Source organism: Triturus cristatus, chromosome 7 (genome assembly GCF_964204655.1).
Source record: "Triturus cristatus chromosome 7, aTriCri1.1, whole genome shotgun sequence".
Classification (NCBI taxonomy): Eukaryota; Metazoa; Chordata; class Amphibia; order Caudata; family Salamandridae; genus Triturus; species Triturus cristatus.
In genome coordinates, this window is record NC_140590.1 from 323550192 (window position 1) to 323565992 (window position 15801).

The following is a 15801-nucleotide window of genomic DNA, read 5'->3' on the forward strand; positions in this document are numbered from 1 at the left end:
TTAAAGAAGTGGCTGTTCTGGACCTTTTCCTCTTTTGGCTGGTGCATCCGAATTAAATACTGTCTTATGTGCATAGAGATGTACCTTCGAGCTTATTGATGAGAGCGTTGTTCCTAGCCGCTCAGTATATTAGGAAGATTCAGGCGGTCTGTTTTCAGACATCGTTCATCAGATCAACAAAGATGGATACCCTCACTATCTATCCACAGTTAAATCTGAAAGTGCCATCATTTGTTTCACCTCCATGAACGGATTCACCTGCCACAATTTCTTTAACTCTTCTAAGTGCTCTGCACCGGTGAGGTGCTGGGACAACTAAGTACTTTCTCAAGTCAGAATAACTGTTAGCAATTCCAGCAAAGGCTAACCACTTTCAGAGTTTTGTATTACTCTCTGCCATTAATAGCTGCTAAGGCCGGGGAATACAATGTAACTGTTCGTTCTACCAGCGGCTTAGTAGTAATGGCATCCATGTTTGGCAGCGTGCCCCTCAGGGACATTGGCAATCCTGCTAAGTGGACATGCACTCTTATTTTCACAAACCAATACTGCTGCGACATCCAGCCAAAGTTGCTAGCTGTAGTTGGGAAGGCGGTTCTCCACAACGTGTTATGTTAAGGTGAACCACATCCCTGCTTCCATGTTTTTTGTTTGAATCTGTTATTTTTTTTTTTTTTTAAACAAACGGTAGCCTAAACATGGTAATGGGTTCACATTTCAGTACCTGTATTTGCCAGACATATGTTGGTGTTACATGTAACTGTACAAGTGAGGTTAGCAAGATGACCCAACATACATTTAATCTATAAATGGTGTGCACCACAATGAGCATGCTTAGGAGTATGTATGTAGTGAGTATGGTGTCCACAAAGTGGAGAAGCAGTTTCTTGAAACTTGTACGGTGCCCGATACAGGGCCCAATACATGTGTGTTTTTTGTGGTCATAACTGGTAGTTTGTCATTGAGGTGGTCATCCAACATAAGGGGGTGGAGCATATCTCCCTATACGCCGACGACACTGCCCTGTATCTATCAAGACCCTACTACTCCATGGGACGTGTGCTCCATATTTTCGAGCCTTTTGGCAGCTATGCCGGTTATACCATAAATTGGGCAAAGTCTGTGATCTTTCCATTGTATGTTTTACCTCCCAGGGCGCCGCCGGGGTGTTCTGTGCCAGTAGTGCTGGAGGGCTTTAAATATTTGAGGATACTCATCACGAGGAACACAAAGGACTTCCTGGACAGAAATCTGGGCCCTCAGATGACTTGCCTGACTACAGATGTCAGTCACTGGCGCGCACTCCCGCTCTCTCTTATGGGTAGGGCTGCCCTTTTTTAAAATGACACTACCACGACTCCTTTATATACTACAGAACACCCCTTTTCCGGTCCCGCCAACTACTTTCAAGCGCATATCACAGGAAGTGCGGACGCAACTATGGGAGGGGAGTACGCCGTGAATCACGCTGCACAGGGGCGTATTTGACGGAGGTATAGCGGTGCCGAACGTTAAGCTATACTATTGGGCCTCTCAACTGCAAGTCATTAATGACTGGGTGTATGTGGGGGTGGAGAAGCCGGCCTATAGAGTGTATAGAGCTATTACGCCCAAGGGAAATTGTGCAACCCACTTCTACTCCTGTCGATTGCGACCGGAGTGGCCGGAGCACACTAAAGTGGTGGTCCAGTGCTGGAAGGAAGCCAACATGCTGCTGGGCTGGGCAGGGAGACTGACGGGGAAGACCCCGCTGTGGGTTGGTGATCCTTTGAAGGAAGTGGCCGCGCTGTTGGGTTTTAAGGGGTGGTAATTGATAGGGATAGAATACCTTGGGGACGTGTGGAAGGGGGAATCTCCTTGCAAGTTTGAATATCTCCAAAAAGAGTACGACTTACACGACTCACAACGATTCCAGTATCTGCGACTCCTGCATGCTCTGCGTGCATACATCCATAGTGGGGCTTCCATACCAGACTATTCCCCGTTAGAAGACAGGGTGCTGTTAGATCCTATTCCAGGCAAGCCAACATCCACGATCTATTGTAAATTGATCAACAACTGGCCTGATCCACTGACCGCCCTCGGGGAAGCATGGGTTAAATACATGAAAAGGACTGGCAGAGAGTCCTAGAGAGGTCGCCATTCGTGTCAGATTCTGTCTTGTGCAGCTTAAAATCCTCCATTGCACATACAACCCACGCACTCACCTGTTCACATGGGGCAGAGCTCGCACGGGGTTGCGGGGAGGAAGGGACCTTTATACACATACTGTGGAGCTGCCCCGAGGTATCCCGGTTCTGGAGTGGACTCACGGAGACCATGTCGGAGAGGTGGTGGAGCAGCCTGTGCCACTGGACCCGAAATGGCTTCTATTAATGATCAGAGGTGAGGCAGACTGGCCCAGATATGTAGGTCTATGGTTGGCGCTTTCGGTGGGGGTGGCGAAGCACTAGAAGCGTAATCTTGATTTGTGCCAGACAGCTGAGAAAACCGTGTATAAAAGTAGAGTGTGCCAAAAAATGGAAGAAAGTGTGGTCGCCGTGGTGGAGGTACAGAGAGCTGGGAGTGGAGGATTAGCGCTGTGATGGGGGCCAACACACCAGATGGCTCCATTTTTTTTTTTTTTTGGTCTGGCGCCTATCTTAGCTAGAGTGACCTCGGTTGGATACGACCGGTGTAAAATTTTACGTTGAATCAATCTGAAACGGAGAGTAATTGCTGCTTCTCTAGGGGACATTAGTGCCGTCTGCCAGTCCTCCTCGTCAATTAGTCCCAGGTCTTTCTGCCATTGCTCTCAAAATTTATGGAATGTGTCAGGTAAATTGTTGCATAACTTTTTGTATGTCAGTGATCTAGCTTTAGAGTGTAGCGGTCCATCCAGTAATCTGTCTTCCAGCGGTGATGTCTCGGGTATGTCTGTGAGATTGGGTATTGCTGTGATGAGGGCGTGTCTCATTTGCAGGTATCTGTACATTTTACCTTGGGCCATTCCATATCTTTCCCTGAGCTCCTCAAACCTGATGAACAAACCTTTTTTTAATCATATCTCCATAGTGGAGATTCCCATAAGGTCCCATTTATCAAAGCCGGGTTGATGACATAAGTATCCCAGTCTCTGTGTATACCATAGGGGTGTGGCTTCGGTAAGAATATTGGACCATCCCAGACGGGTGCTCGCTTGATGCCAGATAGTTACCGTATGGCATGTGGGCCCAAAGTATCTTTTCTTGTTCACTTTTGAGTATAATGCCCCTAGATATCCTTCTCATCCCGTTTGGTATCTGTCTAAAAGATAGGCTGGATCCAAAGGGGAACGATAGATCCAGTGATTCACTACAACTAATTGAGACGCCCAGTAGTAGAGTCTTCGGTCCGGTAAGGTGATGCCTCTATCATACCACCCTATTGTCAGTTTTTTAAGTGCAATACGAGGAGACCCACCGTCCCATAGCAGCGTCCGAATTGCCCTCTCCATTTCCGAAAAGTATGTATCTGGGACCCGATGTGGGCAATTTTGGAGGATGTAGAGAAAGCGTGGGAGAGCCAACATTTTAAAAAGAGCAGCTCGGCCTACCAGCGAAAGCGGCAGAGATCGCCAGTGTTTCACATCCGCCCGTAGGTGGGATAATGGGGGTGCCAAATTACGGTCGTAGAAAATGGTGGGGCTCGAAGTTATGTATATTTGCAAATATCGGAATCCCTCAGTGACCACCCCCACACAACAACCCGCCGGGAGCGGAGTAACCGGACCCAGAGTACAAACCGCACCAATTTGCTCCAGTTTTGGCGTACCCGGAGTATTTCCCAAAATTTGTGAAGATATTTAAAACCCCGTGGATAGGTCTATATGGAGAGGCAAGATAAAGCAGAATGTCATCTGCATAGAGGGATATTCGGTCGTCATGACCCTCTGCCCATTTCAGGCCTCTTACCGTGACATCTCGCCACACCCAGGCCGCCAGTGGTTCCAGCATGAGAGAAAATCAGAGGGTGGCCCTTTTTAGTTTGAATGTGCGAGATGTGTAGTTATTCACTCGCACTTGACCCTTTATACCCCTGTAGAGCAATTTCACCCAGCCCAGGAACTTCAGACCAAAGCCCATTTTCTTAAGGACTTCAAATAGGCCACTCGATAGTCCAATGCCATGGAGGCATCCAGAGACAACACCACTGCATCCTCTTCCATGTATTCCCGATGTGCGAGTACATTATGAAGGCGTCACATATTAAGTTCTGTATTCCTTCCCGGCATAAAGCCAGATTGGTCCGGGTGGACCAGGGAGGAAATGACCGTGACCAGTTGCGAGGCAAGTACTTTGGCTAGGACTTTGGCTTCTACATTAATTAAGGAGATCTGCCTATAGGACCCACAGCTATCTACAGGTTTCCCGGGCTTGCGGATAATCACTATGGAGGCTAGACGTTGATCTTCCGGCAGTATTCCTTTTTCGTAGCTTTCGTTAATGGTTCTTAGGTGAGGGCTCGTCTGGGAAGCGACCAGCTTTAAAAACTCAGTGGGGATCCCGTTTGGCCCCATCGTCTTCCCTGACTGAATTTGGCTTATGGCCTTTTGGATTTCCTCATCTGTCAGGTCTTCATCAAGGGTGTCTCGTCTGTGTCGGAAAGCGTCTGAATGTCATTGTCGGAAAGGAACTGACGGGAGTCCTCTGCAGTATAGGTAGTGGATGGAGAGTAGATATGCTCGAAGTGTCATGCAAAGGCATCTGCAACGTCCCTTGGATGTGTGACCTGCATGCCATCGGCTAGGGTCAACCGGGGCACCCATCTCTCGCCCTGGTCCCGCCTCTCTAGCCAGGCCAGGGTTTTACCAGCCCGGTCTCCCAACTCGTATTTTCTATATTGAGTGCGGAGTAGTTTGGCCATCGTTTGTTCCCTAGTTTTAATCTTCTATTCCTCTTGTTTAAGTGTGAGACGGTGAAGTGTGTCTTCTGAAGTTGCCCCAGCGTTGTCCGCTTCTAATTGCTGGAGCTCACTTTCTAATTGTACCAGCTGCTGGCGTCTCTTATTAATGTATCCCATCTTAAGCGACCATGCCTGCCCCTTCAGTACCACCTTGAAGTCCTCCCATATTGTGAGTGCTGAATCAACTGAACCCACATTTTCTTTAAAGTAGTTAGTCGTCTGTGTATGTAGTTCCTGTTTAATATCCGGGATTTTCAGGAGCCAGGGATTTATAGTAATTGTGGCCCGTGGCTGAGGATTCCCGTGTGTGAATTCAATCCTTACAGGGGAGTGATCAGATATACCTCTCGGCAGTGCCTGGGGGTTTCGGAAGTGGCCAATTGTAGCTTTGTAGGTTAGGAAATAATCAATACGGGATGAGCTTTTGTGTGCGTTAGAAAAATAAGTGTATTGGGCTCTATCTGGTTGCAACTCTCGCCATACATCAGACAGTCCCATGGCTGTGGCGAATTCTGCCATCAACACATTTGGCCTTGCCCCCGGTCTTTGTGGGTATCTATCCTGTCGATCATCCATTGTCATATTGAAATCTCCTCCCAAGAGTAAGGTCCCTACCGGAAGGTCCGTTATTCTCTTACCCAGGTCTGTCAGTGCCTCTTTACCCAGTGCTGGCGACAATATTGAGAGCTTCCCCCTCCCATTGAGCTTCGAGGACCGCAAACCTACCCCCGTGTCCGCCCACGTGCGTTTTACCATTAATGCCAGGTTCTTTTTGACTAGGATGCCTGTCCCTCTAGAGCCAGAGGTATACCCTGCATGAACTAGAAGTTTGTATCCCCATCTGGTGGGGGCCTTAGCCTTGTTACCTACCATATGTGTTTCTTGTACCTCCCTTGAATCCAGCATCGCTACGGTGGCTACAGAGGTGGCCCTCATCTGGGCCGAAATGCGGAAAATGTCGGACCGGGTAGGTGAGGTTGAAGAAACCACTAAGGAGCTGAAATCTGACTCAGACCTGCTTAAACGCCAAGTATCGGAACGCCAAAACGCACAGGAAGCCCTAACCCTGCAACTAGATGACTACGAAGGCTGCATGCGAAGAAATAACGTTTGTATCCTGGGAATCCGGAGTGGGCAGAGGGGCAGGCGGCAGACCTATTCGTGGAGGAACTGGTTCTTAAACAACTTCAGCCACATGGCCGTTCCAAGTGCTTCTCCATTGAGCAAGCGCATCGCGTCCCTGGTGGGAGACCTGGGGCAACGCCCGACCTCTACTCGCAAGAGTGTTCAACTTCCGCGACAGGGATGCCAATCTACAAACAGCGAGAGCAGACCCGCCAATCAGACAATAGCAGGGTCACCTTTTTTCCTGATTTGACACTACGTGTTCAGAAGCAACGGCGCAACTTCCTGGAGGTGAAGCGCGCTTTGAGGGGCAAAGACATCAAATGTGCCATGATGTTTCTGGCCAAGCTATGGATTGAGTCAGAGGGTAAACTCTGGTTCTTCACCAGGCCGGAGGATGCCTGGGACTGGCTTGAGGGGTGGAGAACGGTCGGCAAGCGCACCCACAGGCCTGCTGGTGGCTCTGGGGGCCCTGATGGGCGCAGATCTCGACGCGACTCAAGGAGACGACCCGACTACTCTGAGTCCGGAAGGGTGAATTGTACAAAACTTCAAGTATTAACACCCTACTAGGGTGGCGAAGGCTGGGACTACAGCACCCCATGTATCGAGGTAGAGATTCCAATTTTAGGAATGAGTGCATGTGAAGCAACAAGGCATAGCACTGCAGTGACCACCTGTTTTCTGGAACGGGTGGTGTGCACTGTGGACCAGGCCAATATCGGCTGTAAATTGAGATTAGCACATGTATAAACAGTACAGCCTGAGTTAAGGGAGGAGGACCAGTTAGAAGCATGCAAGTGGCAGTCATCGAGGTCTCATCCGGTCGTTGCCCGTTTGGTGAGTCACTTCAGGCGGTACCCTCGAGTCTGTTCTAGAGGGCCATGTGACGGAGGAGCCATTGTCACTAAAGGATTTCAGGGGTTGTGCCAGGGTCTGGAATCTGAGTATGGCTATGCATGATGGATGCCATCTGTAGGGCCTGACACCTCTCTGTGATTACATGTTCCAGAATGGTGCAATGCCGGGCCCTGGGGAGGGCGCCGCTCCCACTTCTGATGCCCCTGGGGCGTTCCCAATGTGGCATCTCCAGGTTGCGTTGATTCAGTGTTTGTAGGGCGTGTGGTCATGAGTCCAGTAGACTCCATCCATTCCTAGGCGTCTTCTAAAGAGTCGAAGAAATGCGCTGTGCCATCTGCCATTACTCTGAGATGGGCAGGGAAACGAAGTGAGTATTGTATGTCCAGTTCTCTCAGTTACTGCGAGAAATGAGCTCCTCTGTCTAGTGTAGTCGGGGGAATAGCATCACGGAGGCATTTTCGACTTTTATTACTTGCAGCTTACATGCTTCGCGTAGGGTGGAGTCGCAGTCTTTATAATTGAGCAAACTGAATAGGAATGGTCTGGGGTTAGCGCCAGGTTGTAGTGGGCCTGTACGCGGTGGGCTCGTTCAATAGCAGAGAGGAGAGTGCTGTGCCAAGGAGCAGAGCGCAAGTACAGGTCTCAGTACAGGTCTCAGCATAGTTCACTGCATCAAAGCCCTCCACACCTTCCGGGAGGCCCACCATGTATGTTTTTCATCTGGAGCGTCCTCTGCATCCTCTGCCCTGTCTTCCAGTGTGTGCACACGGTCCACCAGGGCCTGCACTAGAAAGGAGATTTGTTGAAGTTCAGCCAGCATTTGCTCAATCCTTTGTATTTTGTCCGCTAGACTGCGGTGGTCAGCATGTAACAGATTAAAGTCAATTTTAACTTTGTCTATTCTGCTTCTAATCACTGGCGCGTTTGTACTACAAGCTGGTGAAAAGATTGGAGCAGACCACGAAGAGTGTCAAGTTTAATCCACAAGTTGGATCAGGGTATCCCGTTGTTGCATGGTCCCCAAGTTGGCTCGCCATGACTGACCACGTCGAGCGTCCCTTGCTGTGTTCCTGAGCATAGACGTACCATGTTAAGTGGCGTATGTTAAGCATCAGGAGGGTCCAAGACTGGCAGCGCACACTTGGTATGTCCTCCCCAACCTGTTCAGATGTACTGGCAGAGGGTTGTGTGCCACCCACATGGGGCAGAGTTCAGCGCCTGTTGGAGATCCTCCATCATGCCCACTGTGATGTGGAGTGTTAGTGGCTGTACCACCAAAATGGGCCCACTTGCTTGTGCCTTAACGAACAGCGGGCTCTTCAGCAAAAGCAGCCCACAGGTGCACCAGAAGGGTTCAGTCGTAGGACTTTAAGCCTGCTTGCGAACACCAAATCCATCAATGACCCCGTAGCACGTGCAGCCCCACTCCCCTGATTGAATGCACTTGTTTAGCAAGGATCTTGGGGACTGTGCCTGAGCCTGCTGGGTGTGTCGGTCGTATCTCTGCAGTTCATCTGCCCGCAGGTGTCCAGCAGCATTGCAGTGGGGGTGACCCGGTGTTATTTGGTCAGCCTCTCTAGTGGTTTCTGCTGCAGCGTGGTCTGCGCAGCGAGCATGCCATCAGTGTCCATGCAGCAGACCCTGTCACCCCACGGGCCAGCGATGTCCTGCATTCCCAAGCAGTCTCCTTTCCCAGGTGAGCCACGGATCCAGTTGCAGCACAACAGCAAGGCCTAGATCCAGTCTAGTCCCTGGGCTCCTGCCAGTTGTCCACGCTTCACCATACAGTCAGGGGGCCACCGAAGGAAAAGGTATCGCAGCAGTGCCCGAGGGAGGCACTTAATCCCCGTGGTTGGTGGGGGAAGCACGAGTGGGCCAGCTGCACCGTCAGGACCCAGCACCACCAGAGCCGGCCAGGTGCACACGCTCCCAGCCACTCATCCGGCCAATTCCGTACCCAGCGGTCTGGACCCACCCCGCCACTCAAATGTCCATTAGGGTTGGGGGAAGGTCTCACTAAGGACAAGTGTGTGTTGCAACAAGTGAGGAAGCGGGGGGCTCAGTGGTATCTCCTCAGTGGACTCCCTCTGCCGCCACCCCCTTTTCTCCAGCAGGCCTTTATGTTGTTGCCCACCGCACCCTCAACAGAGTGTCTTTTACAGATGGTGCACAGGGGGGCGAAGGGGGATGATATCGGGTCATGCAGGCCCATCAGATTGCAGCACCGGTAGGCCAGAGGTGGCGGGCAGTGTGGCCTGTGGTCGCCTCGCGAAGTAGGCGTGTCAGTGGGTGGGAGGTTCCTCTAAGCCTCACTGTGCCCACAACTCAGCTGGCCCGTGCGCTCTGCTTCTACAAGGCAGGAGCAGCGGCCATTTGGGGCCAGCACGGCACCATGTCCACCTGGGCTCAGCAGCTACTCTGATGATGTCCTCATGGTGGTGGGCCCTCAGCCGGGGCCTCAGAAATATCATACTGTGTCTGATGGCTCGACAGTGGTAACATCAGCCGCAGGGCCGGGCCGGGAGCAGGATGGGGCACACAGGCAGTGCCGATGTATAGTGGCATGCAGGATTTAAGGGGGCTAAGGGGCAGCAGTACGGAGCTTCCCTAAGACTCTTCTCATTCTCATTCCTGCCTTCCATGCTTCATTCTTACTGCTGTTGTAGTCGGGATTCAAGTAAGAGAATCAATAAAATATAAAGGTTGGAGATGGGTTATTTACTTGTAACTACAGGTTCAAGATTGTTTTTTTCCGCCATTGGGTTTGGATGTGATTTGCTGCGCTCCGGGTCTGTGTTCTCGAACCCCCTTCCTCCCCCCTTCGACGCGCAATTCCTCACCACTCAACGGTATTGTTTCGATCACGTTTTCCTTTTGACGTGCATCTTCGGGAAAATACAAAAATCCTTGAGCTAGATCTTCGTGGGCCTTTGGGCCTGTCCGCGCCGACCACGCCAGCAGTCAATGGAAAGGACTCCTTTTAAAAAATGCCCCGGATGTGGTGCCAAGTTTCCACACACTGACTTCGAGGTTTGTAATCTCTGCCTCTCCCCGGAGCACGAAGACCAGAACTGCAAGGCCTCTGCATCTTTCAGGTTGAAGAAAACCATCCGTGACAGTTGAGCTCAACATCGCAATGTCCAGCGGAAGCAGCTCGGTTCTGGACATCTTCGGAGCAGATCCCACTGTCCATCCAGAACAGTAAGCTGATGGAGAGATCTTCGTCTTTGAGGCCGACTACTCCGACATAGAGGACTAGACAATCACCCCGGCTGAACGGTCCACGGGTACAGAGACCCCTCTCCTAACACATCCCAAACAAAACACCTCTGCCCTCGGGCTCAGATCGACAGCGGCAACACATTTCAGACGCCCTGCCCTCGGGCCCAGCTTTGAAACTGAAAGGAAAGCCTTCTTGCTCTGGTTCGAGCCAACCCCATTCCAGTGCCGAAAAGTCACCTTAGGCACCGAAGCCCAAAACTAAACCTGTGCCACACCTTTCTTCGTCGGCACCAAAAACAACCTTGACGCAAAAACCCTTGGCATCGAAACGGACAAGCCTTCATAACCGAAACAGGTTACACCAAAACCTTCGGAACCGATAAAGGTCTCGGAGCTACAAACTCCTACACCAAAAGCTAAGGAGTCCAAGACTCATCACAAAGCTTCAGAGGCAAAGTCAAAGTAACATTCTGACCCTAAGCCTTCAGTACCGAAAAAGGACATTGTACCCAAATAATCTGTGCCAGATTTTTCGGCTCCAAAGCAAAAGACACTACATTTTGACCCAGAAATCGGTCATGTTACCGCCAAGCCTCCTAAAAAGAGGAAACTGGACCATTCAGAAGACTCTGAAATACCGATTAAACGGAAGGAAATGGGCACAAATATTTCTCTGCGTTCCTCTCCTTCTCCAGCTGATCCCAATTTGTTAATTTCCCCACAACTTTCACCTCAACGACAGGATGATGAAGATGATTATACCAATGGGGATGGGAACGGAGATCCAGATAGGGATGATGACGCACATACTATCCCACATGATACATGCCCTTTGGATGATTAGAATACCAATCCCGATCCACACAATGGCCCGGACCTCTACCCCTCTAGGCCATCACCACCAGATGATAATTTTGGGTTTGTGCTACTAATTAATAGGACTGTCCAATACCACTGGGTGCAATTACACTCTGATCCCCTAGAAGAAGACTTATTTGAAACATTTGCACCCTCACAAAAGTCTACACACACACCCTACCAATGCTAAAAGGCATGCTAAAATATGCACCTGAACTGTTTAAAGACCCTGTCAGAGCCGGGATCCTCAACTCCAGGTTGGACAAAAAATATAAGGCAGCTCCCAATGACCCAGTGTACATCAGAGGTCAGGTCCCTTTAGATTCTCTTGTGGTGTCTAATGCACGCATGAGGGCTAATTCACACAGCACAGGCGATGCCCCTCCTGATAAGGAATCAAAACTCGGATGCATCTGGCAAACAAATTGCCTCACAGGCTGCAAATCATCGGCGGATTGCCAATGCCCAAGCTTTGTTAGCCAGATATGACAGAGCTCACTATGATGAGCTTGAAAAGCTTATGCAACATCTTCCTGAGCAATCTAAAAACAAAGCTAATGACCTTCTACAGGAGGGTAAACTAATAACCAACACAGCTATAAAATGTGCCGCTGATGCAGCATCTCGCTCTATTAATATGAGCGTTTTACTACGCAGGCACGCTTGGCTCCGCATAACCGGATTCAAGCAAGAGGTGCAATCCACTATTCTTAATCAGCCTTTCGACCAAGAACTTCTTTTTGGGCCCGCAATTCATACATTTTTAGAAAAGATGAAAAAGAATACTGAAACCGCCAAGTCCATCGGGGCCTTGCAATTGCCTTCCCCTAGAGGCTCTTTTCGTTGCTCCTTTTACAGGGCTGGCTCCATAACTATTTGCTCAGAACATCCCTCTTCATCATATAAAAGTCCCAATGAAACTACCTCTTCCAGAGGATATTTTCAAGGAGGATACAGGGGTAACAAAACTAAGGGAAGAGGCCGCGGTAACAACACCCGCAGCTCCCCTACCACCAAGCAGTGACTTCCCTTCACTTCCCTGATCATTCCACTCCTGTCGGTGGGAGGGGAGGAGAACGTCTCACAGTTCCTACCGGTCTGGAATTCCATTGCAACAGACAGGTGGGTAAGACAAATTATCCAGTATGGTTATTACCTGGAACTCTCCTCCACTACCCCCAAACATCCCTCCCAGACAACGTCCAATGTCCTCGGAACATCTTACTCTTCTAAAACAAGAGGTTCTCTTTCTATTACAAAAAACATGCAATAGAACCAGTCCCCTTGCCTCATCAAGGCGCAGGGGTTTAATCACTATATTTTCTAATTCCAAAAAAGGACTGCTCTCTCAGGCCAATATTGGACCTCAGACCGTTAAACCTTTACATTCAGTCAGACCACTTCCACATGGTCACTCTCCAACAGGTGCTATCACTGCTTCAACAAGGCGACTTTCTCTACACTCTGGATTTAAAGGATGCCTACTTTCATATTCCAATTCACCCCGGTTCACAGGAAATATCTCCGGTTCGTAGTAGACGGTCAACACTACCAGTTCAAAGTCCTCCCGTTCGGGGCGACCACAGCACTCCGAGTCTTCACAAAGTGCCTCGCAGTAGTGGCAGCTCACTTACGAAGACAACATATTCACGTGTTCCCTTATCTGGACGACTGGCTCATAAACGCTAAGTCACACAGCAGCTGTGTGCAACATACACACAAATCAATCCAGTTGCTTCACAACTTAGTATGAACGATGAACCTCACCAAGTCCCACCTCCAACCGTCCAGCACACAATAATATCTAGGAGCTACAATAAACACTTCAAAAGCTCTAGCATACCCCAACCCAGTTAAGATAGACAACATGCAAGCTCTAATATCCAAATTTCACCCTCAACACTCATTACCAGCTCGAGTGTTCACGCAGTTGATTGGGATGATGGCCACTTGCATTCTCATCGACCCTTATGCAACTCCAAATGCATCCCTTACAAGAGTGTTTGGCACGTCAGTGGAACCAGGCTCAAGATCAGCTAACAGATCTGGTGTTGGTGGACAGCCGCACACATCGCTCTCTGCAGTGGTGGAACACAAAACCTTTCCAGAGGGCAGCCGTTCCTCGACCCGGTTCCACAGAAAGTGCTAACAGCAGACGCATCGCTCACCGGTTGGGAAGCTCATCTTCAAAACCATACCATTCAGGGCATATGGACCACTCAGCAAAAACAATTCCACATAAATTACCTGGAATTACTGGCAATTATCCTGGCATTAAAATCCTTTCAACTCCATCTGGTAGGCAAAGCTGTCCTGGTCCGTACAGACATGACAGCAATGTACTACATACAGAAACCAGGGGGGTGGGGGGGGGGGGGGAGAAACACACTGTCTACAACTTTCACGCCTAGATCAAAGCATATGGAGATGGGCCATTCTGCAAAACCTATATCTCCTTGCAGAACACCTCCCAGGAGTATACAATCAAATTGCAGATCTGCTCAGTCGTCAAAGACCGCAGATCCACAAATGGGAATTTCATTTGTCATTCTTCCATTCTTTCACATGTGAGGCCACCAAGAAATAGATCTGTTCGCCACACATCAAAATGCCCAAGCTTCACGTCCAGGTATTCACACCCATTGTCCAAAGGCAATGCGCTATGGATGAACTGGTCAGGCGCACTTTTCCGCCTCTCCCACTAATTATGTTAGTGGTTCGGAAGCTCAAACAGAATTCCCTCATAATGATCCTAGTTGCTCCAACATGGGCCCGACAACCATGGTTCACAACCCTCTTGGAACTATCAGTAGTTCCTCATCAAAAGCTACGCCTCTCATCCAAGCTTCTCACTCAGAACTATGGAGAGATAAGGCATCCAGATCCCAGTCAACTCAACCTTGCAATCTGGCACCTGAAGTCTTCGAGTTTGACTACGTTAATCTCCCGCCAGACTGCATGAACATCATTAAAGAGGCTAGCCATCCTACCGCCAGAGTATGCTACGCCCCAAAGTGGAAACTATTTGTAGTTTACTGTACAAATGACAAAATCAATCCACTAGATGCTTCTATTCAAAACATTATCTGTTATCTCTCGCACCTACAACCATGTAACCTAGCATATACATCCATAAGACTACATCTCGCTGCAATAGCAGCTTATCTCCAAAACAGACACTTGTCTTTGTTTAGAGTACCGGCTATCAAAGCATTTATTGAAGGACTTAAAAGAATAATTCCACCCAGAGCTACACCTTCTCCGGTATGGAATCTAAATATTGTCCTTACTAGACTCGTAGATCCGCCCCCCCCCCCCCCCCCCCCCCACCCCACCCCCCATTTGAACTTCTACACAAATGCGAATTACAGTTCCTCACTTGGAAAGTAACCTTCCTGGTTGCTATCACATCTTAGAGATGGTGAACTCCATGCATTAAGCATAGAAGAACCATTTTTGCAAATCCATCATAACAAGGTGGTTCTTAGGACTAACCCAAACTTTTTACCTAAAGTCGTGTCTGCCTTCCACCTTAACTAGTCTGTAGAGCTTCCAGTAAGTGCATCCAAATATGCTATCTTCTATGGCTTTCATAGAGAACATTCCCCTCGATGACATCTGCAAGGCAGTGGCTTGGTCTACGCCGCACACTTTCACAAAACACTATTGTGTAGATGTGCAAGCAAAACCAGAAGCTAGTGTGTGCCAGGCTGTATTAGGAACACTTTTTCAGACTACTGCAACAGATACAGGTTAGCCACATCTTGGGAGAGAACTGCTGTATAGTCTATGCAAGTGTATATAATCTACAGCTCATATGCCTCAAACGGAAAATGCTATTTAGCATTATTCATCAGTTCTTGGCATGTAGAGCTGTAGATTCATATACGCCCACCTGCCTCCACGGGTACCTCTATCTGTTGCCGTGCTATCTTACTTTGATACATCACACATGGACATCTTTCTATTTCTTACTACCTCCATCACCCTATATGGTGAAAAAAAAAAATCTGAAGATGGAGTCGATGCCCATGCGCACTATCACCCTAAAGAGGAGTCACCCATCTCGTGACTACAAAGACTTCTTCTAATACAAAAACTAAGTGCAAACCTCCGAGCCCAACACCAGATGGCGATCTATGAAAGTATATGAATCTACAGCTCTACATGCCAAGAACAGATGCATACTGGTAAGTAGCATTTTCCTTCTCCAGCATTCTTTCAGAATCACATGCCTACTATGCAACTCTTTCTATTCTTTAAAAGAAAATCTAATCTATGGAAGTCTCTGGAGGAGTGAAGGTTCGAGTGTCTCCTCCGCACTGGCCAATGAAGTGTTGACCGACTGCACATAATTCATGGCTGGTTCAGCATTCAAGAAGTATTTTGAAAACTGTTTTGTAAACCTTCTCTACTGAGAATTTCCAGTCTTAATACTGGTAATAATTGAAGCATGTGAGTTTATGAAAGATAACTGTATCAGAGAACTTTAGTAATAGCTAGCTTCTATCCGCTCAGTCCTTTTGTCTACACTGCACTTTGGAGATTTGACCACTTTTGTGGCACATTCACTAAAGTAAATTTACGGCCGCTCTTGTTTTCTAACATTATTTGGATATTCTGTATGTTTGAAGTAATAATATGTCTTAACATGCATAACATTTACATATTGTGTCAAGCATTGCAGCGTATTGGCTGTTTTTATGTTTTCTTTTAAATTTTAGAATCTGCTTTCTGGCGTACAGTATGCCATATAGTTTTTCCTGCAGTCTTAAAAATTTGAAAGTGCCATTGCCTTGTATGCTAGGCTGT

The 15801-nt window shown here is 48.6% G+C and overlaps 1 protein-coding gene across 3 annotated transcripts in view; it reads left to right on the forward strand.

Annotated features, from left to right (window-relative positions):
- PRPF31 (pre-mRNA processing factor 31) overlaps window positions 1-15801 on the forward strand; it is a 173418-nt gene that overhangs the window by 84632 nt on the left and 72985 nt on the right. The window lies entirely within an intron of this gene.